This window comes from Ciconia boyciana, chromosome 1 (assembly GCF_034638445.1).
Source record: "Ciconia boyciana chromosome 1, ASM3463844v1, whole genome shotgun sequence".
Lineage (NCBI taxonomy): Eukaryota > Metazoa > Chordata > Aves > Ciconiiformes > Ciconiidae > Ciconia > Ciconia boyciana.
This window is the reverse complement of record NC_132934.1, coordinates 4,531,680-4,548,173: the sequence shown is the minus strand read 5'-3', so window position 1 is coordinate 4,548,173 and position 16,494 is coordinate 4,531,680. Positions and strand designations below refer to the sequence as shown.

Genomic DNA, 16,494 nt, shown 5'->3' with positions numbered 1-16,494 from the left:
CAGAGAAGAATGGCTGGTTGGATGCCTGCCTTTGAGTATTTTCCCTTGCAGGCTGCGGCTTTCTCATCACTGCATCCCTCTGGTCCCCACGGCGCTTTCTGGAGGTAGCAAGGGATGCCTGGGGGTGCTGGGGCCAGGGCAGGGTCTGGGTCTGGTTGTCCATGATCGTCCATGGGAATGGGTGTCTGTAGGTTTCTGCCAGGCTATACATTATGTGTTTAAATCCAAAGGACCTTAACTGCAGTTACCAGCACAAACGAGCACTGTGCATGAAGGAGCATTAACTACAGCTCTTCACCTGAAAAATCGTAGAATCATAGAATCATTTAGATTGGAAAAGACCTTTAAGATCATCCAGTCCAACCGTAAATGACCTGTTGCATTGATTTTCCTTGCTTTTTCTTCCATGTAAAAATGATGTCTGAGCAGACTTGGTGCCCAAGCGGAGGCATCTAGCACTAGGTCAATCAGCACAGCCCTGGCTGAATTTTCACATCTTCTCACTCTTGCAAGATCCTCCTGCTCAGCCCTGAATAACAGGAGTCAAGGGTAGGAACAAGACCCAGTCATCCTGACAAAGAGCAGAGGATAAAAAAAAGCATTCCTGCAGCCAGCTCTTACAGCTGTCTGTAAAACGAACCTCATTTACATTTCATTGCTTGGATTAAAGCATGCTTGCACTTCAATTCAGAGCTGCTGCTGCAAGTTGGGGTCCCAGCAACGAAACAAAACAGTGGAGCTGAACATGTGAAGGCAGGACATTTAGTTATGCTGCTAACGGAAGCCCAGAAACCTTGTTAAAAAAAAAGAAAACAGTCAACCAAACAAGTTGAGCAGATGAGTGGCAAACCCAAATGAGTCGATGCAGGAACTGAAGGGGACAGCTAGGGAACACTGTGAGCTAGTGAGCTCACAGAATGCTTGAGGCTGGAAGGGACCTCTGGAGGTCATCTGGTCCAAACCTTCAATGAACCATCTTCAGATGGTTCATCATTCCTGGGGTAATGCCATGGGAGACCAGCTCCAGAGGCAACAAAAAAACAGAGAACAAATCCCAGGGCTTGTGGGTGCAGAAGGCGTGTTAACACCCAAATGCTGTGCTCTGTCACTAGGATAAACTCAAGCCAACTGAAAAGCTGTCTGTATCAACTCTGCTGGCCTGAGCCAGGGTCCATAACCCTGGCAGGAGTAGGTGGCCAGTGACAGGGCCAGTATACAGTGAGGGAGATGGTCTACCTGGCTTTTAAGACCAACTGCAAGTTGTTTTAAACTTTCCTGAGGCCTCCAGCTACACGGACATATGAAGCCAGCTGGGATACAGGAGGCATCTGTTGTCATTGCACTATATGGCATTCTTTTCCACTGTGTGGCACTTCAAGATTTGGTAGGAACCATAAGCACCATTTTGCTCTTTCTAGGCCTTGGTTTAAAGCTTGTTTATTTCTTCTCCAGCTCATCTTCCCCCCTTCCCCTCCTGCCTGCAGCCTCTGCTCTCCTGCAGGTTTCCAGGTACTTGGAAAAAAAATTGGTCATATCTTCCTTGTTCTGATCTCTTCCCATGCAGCTCTTGAAACATCTGCTCCACGGAGCCTGGAGAAAGCTGCATGGGGTGAGCATGGGTGGGATTAAAGCACATGAAGATGAGGTGGGGTCGGTTCATGATTCTTCTGGCTGTAGAATATAAATGCAGAAGGATCTCCAAGAGCTGGAGGGTTGTTGTTGATGGGATCAAATGCTGCCCACCAGCTGAGTGTGAGAGGGACTGTGAGAGCTAGTGCTGGATAACCAATGGTCTGGCATATTTGCAGGTAATTCTCCCTCTAACTTCCTGTTTTGCAGATTTTGGCTGTTTTAAATAAGGTCAGGGCCAGGCATGGGGTCAGATCTCATGTCAGATTGGGGGTTGAAGATGTTCTTTCCTTTTGGGATCAGCAGAACATGCCTCAAACATGTTGCATTTAACCATTTATGGTGTCACAGGCAAAAGAAACATCTCCTTTGCTGGGGCTTGATTGGGTTTTGGGGTTTTTTTTCTTGGTGCACAAAGATGAGTCTCAAAACTGACTTTCCCGTCTAGTCAAAATCCATGGACTTCATATGTGGTGTCTGAGTGCCATGTTATAATGCTAGCACCAGAGATCAATGATCCTGTGGTTCCTTCCACCTGCCCCAAGAGAAACTTCATGGGGAAGCATCCCCACCTGAGAGGACTCCCCTTTGGGAGTGCTGCCAGAGGAAGGATCACAGTTATTGAGCTACTGTGGGAACCAGGAGGATGGTTTTATTTTGTGATTTGGCTTCTACAAACATCACCATCATCCACATGATACATGGACTTCCAGGAGAAGAGGACAGAGAATGGGAAAGGAGAACATCTGTACTGGAGCAAAGGAGATGGAGGTGCAGCAATGAGAAGGTTGGATGTCTGAAAGAAAACACCTTTCCTCATGAATAAAGGCATTAAGGTTGAGACTCAGCTGGGGGTTAAAACCCACTGCGTGTCCATACGTACGTGTCTCCATGTGAGTCAAGTGTCTGAGTTCCCACAGCAGCCAGAGAAGATCTGGTCAGTGGATGTGATTCAGCTGGCAAAACACAAGGGCACAGCTGACCACATGCAGGTGTCTGGAGTTACCCGAAGTGCCTCAGGACATCTGAGAAGTCCACACAAGCCCAGCAGATATAACACGGGTTGTATGGAAGCTCATGCCCTTCTCTACTGGCAGATGGAGACCAGAGGCACCTAAATTGGCACGAGACACCTGTATATAGGGAGTTAAATCACCCACATGACCTTTCCTGAATTTAGTGAGTCATGGAGCTACCTGTTTAGCAGGTCTTTGTCCCTCCCATTACCTGCAGCCAACCTTCCCATATTGAGGTGGACCAAGACAGCTCTTACGTTGGAGTAGAAAGCAAGGGTGTTCTCTGACCGACATGTGTGTTCTTAAAATCTTCTCTGGTAGCAACCAGAACAGCACGAGTCTTTCTAACAGCAGTCCTGCCTGCTGTCCCAGGCCCCATGGGTTACTCAGCATCGGGACCAAGAGACTTGAAGGGTTTGGTTTGGCTGGTGACCTGGGTCTGTCAGCCAAGATGAAGCAGCCCTTGCAACGTGCCCCTCTGTACAGGAGTTTGTCAGTACAGTGCGGTACCACAGAACCAGTTTTCTACCTACTCGCTCTCAAAGAGCAAAAGGGTTCAGTCGCCTCTTTCTGAAAAAAATAGCAGCTGCACTTGTTTTTGCTGCAGGAAGTTCTCACTAATGGGGAGAAAATAAAGTTCCTTTTAAAAACAAGGCATTCATTAGCACTTCTTGTTCTTTGCTTTACAGTCACCATTGGAGCCATTGCAGTATTGCATCCTTTTTTGTGCCTGTAATCTGGCCTGCTGCTGCTCCAGTGGACAGTAATACCTTCCAGAGTTACAGGGACCTCCACTTCTCAGAAACAAAATACAACACAATTTTTTTCTTGTAGTCATTTTTTTGTCTCTTCTCTGTCCTCCTAGGCCAGTCATTTTGCCTAGATATCCCTGCCTTCTTCACCCAGTGTACTACTGCTAGCAATAATTTTTAGCTGTTGAGCTAAAGATCTAGCAACAGCTAATATTTTGTTGCCTGATTCCAAAACAGCTTTTAATAGCAAACAAACAAACCTATTTCCTCATTGTAATGATGTTTTACGTACCATGAAACTGCTATCACACCCCCTTTGCTGGTGATGCTCCTTCCCCTCCATGCTCCTAGCTTAGCTGCTCTCCCAACTATCTCTACTTTGGCCACACGTTTGAAAGTGCCACCAGAAAGGACCAGTTTGGGTTTCCCTGATGCAAATTCATCACCTTGGGCTAAAAGTGCATGGGCTGTCTCCCAGCTCTTTCCACCTGTGGCATCACCACCTTCAGCCCAAGAAATAACCACCAAGCCCTCAACCCCAGCGCTGCATGGCTCCCCTTCGTTCTTTGCACCTAATAACAAGATGAGCAAACACTAGCAGCGTGGCTCTGACACTAACCAGCAAGAGAAAGATCTGGAGTTATAAAACCCCAAACCACAATTATTTACTTCACATCATGACAGAATTAAGGTTTCTGTCGTTACATGGTTTCCGTCAAGTATTTAACCTGACAGCGTGGGAACGGTGCATGGGAATAATCTTGCTGGTGGCTCCCCACAGAGATGCCCTCAAAATGCATCCATGGCTGCACCTGCCCCATGCCCCAAATGTGTAAGCCATTTACACAGCCCTGGGCAATGGCTACTGTGTGACATGCTGGGACCAGAGGAGGTGTGCTCCTTCCGTTACCCAAGAAACATAATTTCTGATCATCCAAGCTCATATTGATTGTCATCTTGTGTCTTCTGCTGACATCCCGCCTTCCCCCACAAACCCAGAGGCACCACATGCATCCTTCTGCCCTGTCTCCTACAAAGGGATCATTGCAATTTCCTGTGACCGAGCTCCTCTGGCATGGTCTAGCTTACAAAATGCCCTGAAATTTCTCTGCAGGAGAGATGGGATTGAGGAAAAAAGCAAATTCACCTCTATTCTCTCAGGTTGGCAGAGAGCTATAGTCTTGCGCTGGGCAAAGCAGCAAGCCCTGGCATTCCCTGGCTGCATGACGTGCTATGGGAGAACTGCAATGATTGAGGCTTGTACTGACACGGGCAGAGCTCCGGTGGCAAGATTTGTTATTGAATTAAACTCCTGGCAGCTGCTGGTGGATAGGTTGACTTTGTGTCAAAACCCTCTCAGAAGCAGTAGACAACGGGAGAAATTTGCAGGATGCATTTATTTCCAAACATGCCGGGAAATTATCCTGATGTGCAGCTGACGAACACTTGGGGGGAGCCTTCCCCAGAGATGTGGATGGGCTTAAAGGTGGGCTGTGGCCAAGTCAGCCCCATGGGAGAGCTCAGGGTGTAAGTGGAGACAAGCCCAGTACACAGGGAGAGGAGGGGAATCCACATCTCCAGGGCCGAAGCAGGAAATGACTTTTTTGGTTGCTCGTCTTCATAGAGAAGAAAATCTCCAGGGCCCCAGAGCAGCTGGTTTGGAGACCAGCCTCCTCTGTGAGTGGTGCGGTTTCCATGAGCGTGTCCTGCACGTTCCCCGGGGTCCGTTGACCAGCAGTACCGCCAATGCTGAGCACGGACACCACGGCTGTCCCTCCAAAGGCAATTCGGGACCCTGTCCCCTTCCTGCCACCTCATGCCTCCCCAGGCCCCTACCATTGTCCTCACACACCCAGTCCCTCCTGTTAACCCATCCCAGGAGGGTTATGCTCCAGGCAGGGTGGTGGCAGAGTGATGCTCTGCCTGATGAGCATGCTGTCCCCAGGAGCATTGTGCATCTCCTCTGCAGAGCCAATGGTGCTCAAAGCCCCCGGCCAACCCTGTTGGCCATGCTCCTGCACTATTGGGGTGTCCTTGAACCCCACTTCAGCCCCCAATGCCAATGCCAGCTCACCACCAATGAGAGGCATTGCAGAGAGGGGACACGGGACCCAGACATGCCCCTGAAGAGTAATAACTGGTCGATGTGGCCCAGCATCACTTCAGCTGCTCCCTTTCCCCGTGGCTTTCATCCACCACCCTTCGCAGGACCTCTGCCCAGCCCAAGGTGAGGAAGGTGTCTCATTTCTCCAGCTGTCAAAGATGCTCTGGGCGAGTGCTTCTCCCACTGTCCCCACACTGCCAGCCCAGAGCAGCTCTGGTGATGCCAGCAGTGCCAGACCAGCTCCGTGCACATGGTTCTGCTTCCCTCTAGTGACAACATGGCCTCACATCAGCAGAAGAGAAGGCTGCGGCACAGCTCCTCCATCTGCAGAGACGACTGCTCTTCCCTTTGGCCTGTGGAGACGTGGCCCTTGGGCTTGGAGCCCTCATTCAATGCCCCAAGGATATGGGGTGGGAGCAGTTCCACACCCATTGAGTTGTATAGAGCTTGACATGAAGGATTCTGTGTCCACATGAATAATCTTCATTTCTCTGTCCATGGCCTCTGCCCGTGCCTGCTCATGGGCAGTCTCTCCCCCAGCATGGTGATGGGATGCTCGTGTCCCTTGGGGATGGTGAGCCAGGAAATGTAGATTTTGAGAGGGGGATTTTTGCAGGGGGGACGGTTGATGGGAGTATGACCCCCTCACATATACATATGAGCACCCACCCCCCATACAAAGTCCTTCAACCATTTTTGCCCATTGTCCTTTTCTTAAAACGGCATCGTGGAGCAGCTATGAGGAGATGGGTTAGGGTGAAGCAGGGACAGAGCTGGACTCCAGTCTAGTGGCTGGAGCACTCAACTGGGAGGAAGCGTTTCCCAATTCCTTCGTTTTTTGGTAAAACACCCAAAACTACTTTCCAAATCATGGGTCATTGCTCTTTTGGCTTCTCTAGGTAGGGTCTCTCCTATGGTGGCCAAAAGCAGCCATGTCCTAATAACAAACAGCTCCCCTCCATGCTTTCTGCAAGATGCAATCTCTGCAATATCTCTCTATAGATTTTTTTACCCCCAAGCTTCTGTGCATGAAGCATTTTCCTCAAGAAACCTCTTCCTCTCCGCACTTATTCTAGGCTTTCCCCATTGCTTTACATTATGTATTCACAGCTGTAACATCTAGACTGCTCCTCAAGGAGCTTTGAATGTACTTTCTATTACATTTTAGCCATCCTCCAAGGTCGTTCCATGATTCAAACCATGATCCCAATGTCTATTGGCTCTGTGATGCTCCAAGCATGCCTCATCCCATCCCCCCAGAATATTTTTTGGAGCTTAGGGGGCTTTGTATCCTGGTCCCTGGGACCCACCACCCATCACATGGCAGCTCCCAGCATCACCTACTCTGCCCAGGGCAGCTCAACATTTGCAGCCCACTTTTCCTTGCCTGAAACTCCTTGTCCTCCCATCACTCGGGGACAGGCACCCAGATCTGGGGGGAGCTCTCCTGATGCTCCAAGTCCCCATAGAAGCCCTGCAGCACCTTCGCTTGGTGGACACATTCATGAATCATTGCTCCTGGTGCCTCTTGTAGCCAGGCCCCACCATCACGGCTTGCTCACCAGTGATTTATCTGTTTGCTCAGATGGACTCCCTGCCTTTTGGTTGGCCACTCCTGCATATTTATTCAACAGAAGACAACTTCCCTTTGCCACATAACTGATTGTTTCTGTCTCCACTTAATTTTCTGCTTCATCACTGCCGTGTTTCGGGAAAACGTGCTTTTCAGGGAAGTGATTCATTGCTCTGTGGATTTTCCTGCATATTCAGTTCATTGGCTGCCCTGTCCTCTCCCCTTTGTTGCTGCTTCCCCCAATCTACCCACTCCTCAGAGTAAATTGATTCACTGCTGAGGTTTATTTTTGGCTTCCAGCTGTCGGGCTCCTCGCAGCTGCCTCAAGCTGGCGTGTTCCTCTCTGCTCCCCCAGTGCCACGTCTCTCCTCCTACTCCTTTTTCTCCTGCTGCTACTCCTGACCATGCTCCTTCATCCTCCTTCCCTGCTTTCTCCTCCGTGCAATGCTTGGCTATTTTTTAATGACTTGAATGTGCCCCACCGACGATAAACGCAAGCCAGAGGACAGCAGCAATGTCGAGGAGGTTTTGCACAGCAAAAATGTGGAGCAGGGACAAGTGGGTGAGCAGGGCTTCAGGGCCAGGTGCCGCCAGCCTCTGGGTACCAGGTTTAAGGGCTGCCACTGGTTCCCTGATCCAGGCTGAGCACACAGAACAGTGGGTTCAACCCATCTGCAAGTATTCACCCATGGGTTAACACTCAGTATCCTCCCTCCCCATTTTTGTTCTCTCCCTTGTCTCCTCTGGGTTCAGAAGGGATAAAAGTCAGTAGCCATGCTTTAACAGACCTGTCACTGCGTGCACAAGTTCTCCTGGGTGCCAGGGTGGCTTTGACCATCAGGCTCAAGTCCCCGCTAGATCCAAAGGAGCTGCTGTCTGAGAGTCAGTGAAACCACTGCAGCTGTGGAGATGGGGGGGGCGGGGGGGGGATTTAGGCAGCTTGATGCCAACTGCAGCACCTAAAGCCAAAATGTGGGTCTGTAAATCCCCAGCTCAGCTGTTATTTAATCCCAGAGGCGTCTCAGTTCTGCAGATGCCCTCAGCACGAGGGTGATGCTGGCCAGGCGGATGGCCATGCCCCGGGGCAGTGCTGGGGAGCTCTGATCCCCCGTGTCAAACCTTCCTGGATATGCAAACTCATGCAGGGTCTCAGCAGAGGGGTTTAGTCACCGAGTACTCTCCAGGCCACCCACCCACAGGAGCTAAGCCCAGGACTGGGGTCCCTGGAGGGCCTTGGACATGGGACTCGGTGGTGGTGGGCAGAGATCGACCCTCCTCACCTGGGTACCACACTGAGCTCAAGTTTACCCCTCTGAGGGATGTTTTTCCATCTTTTCCTCACTCTTAGGGTGCTCCTTTGAAATCCTTCCCATTTTCCAGCCTCCTTTTTGCAGTGTGGCCCCAAAGCCTGGGCACAGCATCCCTGTGCCTCTCACAATACGCTCTCCCCACTCCGGCTGGCACTCACTCACACTAGCCCTTAGCTTGTGTGGTGCTTGGATCTCCCATTTGGATGATTCTTGACCCAAACTCTTATGTATTTGGGGGATTTTCTGCTTCCCAGGTCTGGGTGCTCCAACCTCAGAGATAGTCCCAGACTATGCCCCCACGTCAATCTTGCAGTCCTGCAAAGCTCAGGTTTAGATAGCTGCAGGCACCGGCAACTCATCTCACCCACGCCAATGATTTTTTTCCCCCATTTCACCCAGCAAACAGGCTCTGCTGTGATTCCAGTTCCTTCTGGGGCTGTATGAAATAGCTGGGAGCACAGATCTGATCCCAAGGGGACACTGCTAGCAGCAGACTCTTTTGCACCCCATTTGCAGTCACATTTGTGCTGTGCTAGGTTTAACGTGGGCCACAGGGATTTTTACAGCCTTTTTGTGAGAATATCATTTAGGGCTAAGCCAAGCACCTTCTAGAAACCTGACTATGTTACAGAACATACTCTCAGATTTGGGATCCCGTAAAAAAAAGCTGCACCACCTCAGCTTGCTGCGGTCCGGCCTCCACCAGCCTGTGCTACAAGGCACAAATTACATCACCTTCTGCTTTCCCCCAAGCCTGAATTAGCTCTACCGTAAATCTGCATGGCTCGTTTTTCTCCACTAGGTTGCAGCATTAACTTCTATTTTTCTGTCATTGACAAATCAAGAAACTGAGGCCTTTTTTCAACAGGCAGCTCTGCCTTGTCCCCCATCTGTGCCCTCCCGGCCCCTGCACGGGGCTCTGGGGGGCTGGTGGTGACTCAGTGCTGGTGGTGGGGTGGTTGGAGAGACTCCCCTGGGGTCCCTGCAAAAGTGCCTCGGTTCCTATTTGCATCTGGGCTCGCCCTGTTCATATTCATTGTGAAATTAAAAGTGAAAAAAATAATAAGCAATAATTACATCGCTAGCATGAAGCGTAGAGGAAGGGGTCAGACAAAGAACTGCCAATGAACTCCCTGTTACCTCTCCTTCCAGACAGCTCTTCTCCCCTGGTGTCGATGGCGATGACTGCGAAGTTGTTGCTACCGATTTACAGCTTCATACTCATTTTTCATCCTGACGTTTCATAGATCTTACTAAGGTTGCACCAAACGTGGTCAAAAAAAGAAAGGTCACAGTGATACTGGGGGTTTTATGCTACATGCGGTGTCACCACTGGGACATCGGTGGGAACTTACTTGTGGTCTGTCACTGCTTGGCCACAAATCCGCCAGTGGGTTGAACCAGGGCTGGAGAGTGCCCGGATCAGATGTACCCCTGTAAAACTGCGCGTGACTCAACTGGGACGTAGGATGATTTCTACAAAGAGGAACAACACGAGTGGTGTTTCCAGCTCCTTGCCCAGCCCTGGTGCCACCCTCCCAAGCCCAGCTGTGAGGGCAGGACATGATGGTCTAGATGCTCTCTCCTGGATGGGCCTGAGTCTACCAGGGCACCTGGGCTACGGCTGCCTGCTTTTTCTCACCCCAGTTCAGTGGTCTGGAGGTGCCTGGTGTGGAGAGCAGTGGAAGCTGCTGCCCGGGCCCCTCCATGTGCGCAGAAAGCCACCAGCATGAGAGACGGGGCTGAGTCCCATGGGAGGTGCTCGTGGTGGGGTGACTCAGCCCCCACAGACATGCCCACACCAGCTGGAGGAGAGCGGCAATAATCTGGCTGCTGCCCTGGTTTTGGGAGAGCAGAGCAGGGTTTGAAAGGAGGGAGCTGCTGCGGTGGGTTTCTGTGCTTTTGCTACAACCGAGGGGTGCAAACAGTGAGGAGAAAGCCCTGAGCAGTCCCAAGGAGGCTGACGGATGAGCTGACTACAAATATGCGAAAAGTGGTTACAGAGACACAGCCAAACTTCCCTCTGTTGTGCCAGATTGTAACAAAAGGCATCAGCTGCAAACTGGGGCTTGGGAGGCTCAGGTTGGATGTCGGAAAGGCTCTCACTGCAAGGTAGTGCTGCCCTGAGACAGAGAGCTGGTGCACCCTCCATCCTTGGGGATTTTAGGACTTGGCTAGACCAAGTCACTGCTGACAGACTGGCTACGGTCCTGCTCTGAGTGGGAGGCTGGATTTGAGATGTCCCTTTGACCCAACATTTCGATACGAGTTTGATTAAAAATAACTGTTTTTTCTCCGAGTGTCCTCAAGCTGCTTTCGTGTTGCCTCTGCAGACCAGAGCTCTCCTGCGTTTCTGCTTATGAAATGATGTTTCCAACAGCAACAGTGACACAGAGCTCCAGAGGTGAAGGAAGCAGCAAGGAGGAGCTCAGGAATCCTGTGGCAGGAGGAAAAGCCCAGACAGATGTGTGCAAGGTTCCCTTCGGAGCCATCCAGGCGTTGCTCCGTGGTGACTCACCATCCCTCCTGCCCCCAAGTCCTTCTCAGCTCCCTCCTACTCAAACCCACACCCCAGGGGCCTTCCAAGGTCTCAGCTCACTGGTGCTGTGCTCACCTCCTCTGCTCCTGTCCTTCACTTGGGATATACCCTTTGCATGTTCACAAACCACTGGCTAACGCAGCCAAACACATCGTCCCCGGTGCCAGCCTGGGACATCACTGTCCCATTGCTTTCTTCTGCCAAAGCCAAACGTGAGGTCCTGAGGCTAGAAGTTATTTCCAGATGTGGGACATGGGACGTGGCCACCCAAAGCCTGCCTGGAGAGAGGACTCTGCAGGCAGAAATAAAAGGTGGATGTGCTGGGAGCTCCTGCTTGGAGGGAGCCCAGGACATGTTGTGTCCTTGTGTGGATGGGTACAGCTGTGCTTGGGGCAGCTGGGAGCACATAGTGTTCAGCACTGCTGGTCCCCAAAGACTCCAAGGGCTTGGTAACATCTCACAAGGAGCATTGTAGCCTGACCCTCAGGGTTTCCTGGCATTTAACCAAGTCCCACAAGTACAAGCTATTCCCAACACAATAAATACATGCTCGGTACAGCTAGCAGCACTGCTCACCCCTGCTTCCCTCTGCCTTCTCGTCCCTCCCGTGGGTCTGGTCTCTTCTTCATACACAACTCTTCCACAGCCACCTCTGCTGAAGCACTGATGGACCCAAGCCCCGAGTACTGAGTCCATTGTGGAGGTAAAAAGCAGCTTTTTCTATTAGAGATGCAGCTCCTTTGTGCTGTCCTCACTCTGTGATGGGGTCCATGGAAGTCACGGAGGGTAGGAGAGGTGAAGAGATCTCCACATCACTCACGTGTACTTTGGCTTTAATGATGTCCTGTTATTTCCTCCCAGACCTGTGGATTTTTACCTGCAGTGACCTTCCCTGACTCCTTGTTTACCTTGCAGAAAAAGGGAACGCTTTATTGCGCAGAGCGGAGTGCAGCTATAGCTTTTCAGCCAGCGATCAAAACACTTGAAACCTAAGAGCAGCATTTGAATTCAAAAATCTAATTATGAGTGCCCAACAGGCAGAAGTTGGAAGAGGGCAATAAACAAAGCAGGGGGTTGGAAGAAAACAAAGGCAGGCATGAGAGGAATCTGCGCTTTGAACAGAGTCCTGAATATCTTGCACTGGCTACTTCAAATTGGGCACCCAAAATTAATAGATTATTTGACCTTCATTTCTCTGTGCTCCGGTTCCTTGTTTGTAAAGCAGAAACGACAATAGAGCCTCACCTAAAACAAAGGTGTCATCACAGCGATTGCTTCAGCCAAAGCTCTTGGATGCTGCAGAGATGAGCACGAAGAAGGGAAAAAAAACCCCACTATATGGCTGTTCACCAAATGAGTACCACCATCGCGTGCATGAAGCTGGGCAGTGTCCTGTGGAAAAAAATAACTTCCAATCATGTAATTAAGGACTGTACCATAGCGCATGCACCCACAGAGGTTATGTGGGCAGCCTGAAGATAGGCGTCTCCTAACTTTTAAATGCTTTTTCAGCCTTGTCACTTCTGATGTTATTTTGAAGTGTTTTATGCATAGTACTGCTCTACTATATTAAGAGCCCGTCTATGTATCTTGCAAACAACTCTCTCCTAGCAGAGGAAAGCCTGGCACGTATTCACAAACGAAGCAGTGAGGCTGTTAGCTCTGGTGTAAGGAGCTTCAGATTTTGGTGATCATCACCAACCACATCATCACGTTGTGTGGACCTCACTGCTGCTGTACTGTTGGATTTATTATATTGCGGTCTCCACAACAGCTGGCCTTGCTGCTATGCTAGGATGTAAGAGGAAGGTTAAAATCCACACGAGAGCAGCATGCCCTATTTATGGAGCCTTGCTCCTTTAAACACATGTGGGAGGGAGGACTGGTAAATCCTTGGACAGTTTTTCATCTTGCCTCGACTGGGCTGGGCTTCGGGCTCAGTCTGTTGTCTGGTCCCTTGTCATAGCTGCTGTTATAATGATTCATCCATCTGGTTTTCTGGGAAAAGATAATGAGCTAGGGAAATGTTTTTTCTATTTTTTTTTTTTTTTGGCTGTATCTCTCCTCAAATGATTACAACTTTGCACCCGCTAGAGTTGACGGAGAGGAAGGAGTTTTGCACATCGTGTTTTGCTTGCTGGAGCAGACAGAGGAGCGCCGAGAAGCCCGTTCCTCAAAGCCAGACCATGACGGTGATGTCCTTAACTGTGTTTCCAAGAGCAAAAAGGGCCTAACAAAACCCACCATAAGATTCAGGCTGTCTTCAGCGGGTGCACTGGACAAAACCTCACGCTGATGCACTCCAGGGACCACATCCACTCCTTCAGCTGGCTCTCCGCCTGCCCGAGCTCTCCAGAAATGATGCGGGATGAACTGCAGTGAGAAGGCTTGGAAAGAAATCCAGGTGGAAAATGCTGACACTGGAGGTCTTCTCATTGGGATTAAACAGCTGCTCTCATGAGTGGTGTATTTTATAATAAATTAGGTAATAGTAGGGGGGAAAAAATCCTAAGAGTTCACACTGGGTGATGTTTAGTCTCAGAGCAGAGTGCAACAAGAAGCCACGGTGGAATTTTTCCTTGTTGGTTTGCAGGCTAAGGACCCGTACGCCTCTGGTGTAAAGAATGTGCCCATCCAGCTGGTAACAGCAAGGTAACACACTTTTTGGATAAGAAAAGTGGCAATGCAACCTCTCTTTGCCAGCAGCCCTTAAAAACACTGTTTCAAACAAGCCAGCTCCAGAGGAGATATTTTTTTTTTCTCCTCTCTCTCTCCTTGCTCCAGAAATGTATATTCCTTGGTCCCAGCTTGGTTAGAGGATAGACTGAGAAATCAGGAGCTTGTCTGGGAGCAATCATTCCTCCATTCAGACCCATATTAATAAATTTCCATCAATTGGGTCATGTATCAAAGTTCTACTTTTCTACCGAGCTAAAGCAAACCTTCCTGTGACAAATTCCTCCCTTTATACTGGCTTCGTATCTGTTACAAGCACAGTGTGAAAAACAGAAACCTCTGAAAAACAGATCCTCCTTGAACCCACCAGCACAGGAACTGCCCTCCTCGCTGGTCCAGCATCCTTCCTCTCTCGTCCCCCTTTTTTAGACCTAACACCTTCACCTCACCAGCCTTTACTCGAATTTGCCCGTTCCATGATTTCATCCGAAGTGGGTGGTGAGTTCGCTCTCCCCCGCGAGCAGCCTCTTCGCAACGGCTTCTGGGATCCCTGCCAGCTTCTCTCCACCCACGGCCTCTCCCGTTGAAGCAAACCACGCAGCTCCTGCTGCTTCCCGGGCCAAAGGCGGCATCTCACATCTGGTGGGCTAGCTCGGGAGGAGAAAGGGAAGCCAAGGAGCACCCTCGCTGGGGGTACGAGCCCCCAGCTATCCCCTTGTCCTAGCATTTTCCAGGGGTAGGCACCTCCACCCTCCCTACCCACCCCTGCACCCTAAGGGATCCCCCGGCTTTCCTCCCAGGAGACAGCGACGGGTTATTGAAGTCACTTTTGAAGGCTCAAAGGACACTGCAAACCCAAACTTAGTTTAGAAAACAGCTTTGCGGATTCAATACCAAATGAAAACTGGCCTTTTTTTTTTTTTTTTTTTAAAAGAGTGACTCCTATTCCAAAAACCTTTGTGTGAATTTAAGCATTCCCAGCCATTGCTAATGCAGGAGCATCAGACGATGAAGTCAACTGGTCCCACGACTTCAGAGACTGCGGAGCTAAATGGCACACTGAAAAGCAGATTTGATTCGGACTTTGCAATTGTTTGTGTTAAAACAGAGTATTAAAATTGAAAATAGAGCACAGGACAGGTTCTCAAACCTCTTGGGTTCTTCCCTCTGCTCCTTCTGATTTGCCATGGTTTTAAAAATTAATCTTTTGACTGTTCCTCCTGATGCCATTTCTGGGCTGGCAGCCTAATTCCAACACTGGTGATTTATAAGTTTTGCTCAGAACACAGCACACAAGTACTTCGCTTTTTCACTCACCCTCTCCAAATGGTTTTAACGATCTGCTTCCTCAGATCTGCTTACATTTGGGAAATTAAAAGCTAAGCAACAACTCCATTATGAACAAGAACACCATAAAAATTCCACAATTGCCAGAAAACATCTCAATACAGTGACAAACGTAGCCAAGCTCTGGTACGGCCGCTCATTCGTGGGAAGGCTGGTTTATAAATTATTCATGAGTGTCTTAAAATTTCCAGGCTAATCTCAACTAAAAACTGGTTTTTTACACTGTTGTTTCACTCAAAAGTTCTCCAATTGGAATTTTGATTTGCACAGTGAAATCTGCAAATTTACTTGCACTGAAGGTAATTTCTCTTTCCTTCATGAACGCTTCAGTTGTGATTTCAGTTCTCACACTGGAAACATCATGGAGAGTCTTTACATGACAGCTTATTTGAAAGCCTGGGAATCTGTGATAATTTCCATGAATTTCCTGAGAAATTTAAGTTTTCCCAGATGTGATTTTGAGTAGGTTCTGATCTGTACGGATTTTGGCACCGTTCATCAGGCAATCCCATCAGCCCAAGCTATTTCTAGTAATGAAAAATGATTTGGGAGGCTATCAAGCCATTTTTCTCCCAATTTGTTCCACAATAAGGACAGGCAAGACTAAAGATTAAATAATGGCAAAACCTAGTTGAGAAAATCACTTTGTGGTCCTCCCAAGGCTATTAAAAGATTGGCTAACTCACCTGTGCTTATGGCTTTTACAACTGCCAATCTGTTCTACGGTTTTATCCTGCACGGTGGCATTTGAGTATCTTCCAAGTAAAATCATTAATTGTAACTAAATCCTACAGGGTTTTACGTTAACACCCCCACATGCAATAATGTTATGGTAGTAGAAAAAGCAATGATATCTGAAGAAATGAGGAGTCAAAAGAAATGCCTTACATTCCCTGGTGATGTCCATGCTCTGCGCTGCCATGCATTGCTCGGAAATCTGTACCATAGCTGGCTCCTCCAGACCGTGCTTGGCCACCCCTTCCCAACCACTTCATCCCAGGCTGGGCTGCTCCAAAGGAGTGCAAGTGTCAGGCTTTACAGGCTGGCATCCAGCCAGAGATGTGCAGGGTTTGACACGTTAATTGCTTTAGAAAGCAGAGCCCAAGAAAATCTCTCCTCTGCAGCAATCATGTGAATACTGCTAGCACCAAAATCACAGAATCACAGAATCGTATAGGTTGGAAAAGACCTTTAAGATCATGGAGTCTAACCGTAAACCTAGCACTGCCAAGCCCACCACTACACCATGTCCCTAAGCACCTCATCCAAACGTCTTTTAAATACCTCCAGGGATTTAACCCTCCAGGGATTTATCCCCTCCAGGGATTCAACCACTTCCCTGGGCAGCCTGTTCCAATACTTGACAACCCTTTCAGTGAAGTAAAATTTCCTAATATCCAGTCTAAACCTCCCCTGGCACAACTTCAGGCCATTTCCTCTCGTCCTATCGCTTGTTACCTGGGAGAGAATACTGAACTCAAAACCTTGCGATTCCAAGGCTCACCTTTCTACGGCAAGTGGCCATTAAAAAACTGTTACTTGATGCAA

General features: G+C 49.2%; 1 protein-coding gene across 1 annotated transcript in view; it reads right to left on the bottom strand.

Moving 5' to 3' along the window:
- LOC140649714 (endonuclease domain-containing 1 protein-like) overlaps positions 1-12,266 on the bottom strand; it is a 39,149-nt gene extending 26,883 nt beyond the window's left edge. The window contains exon 1 of the mRNA XM_072857320.1: positions 12,169-12,266. The gene's annotated coding sequence lies outside the window, so the exon portion shown is untranslated. The remainder of the gene's footprint in view (positions 1-12,168) is intronic.
- Between the last annotated feature and the right edge of the window lie 4,228 nt (positions 12,267-16,494).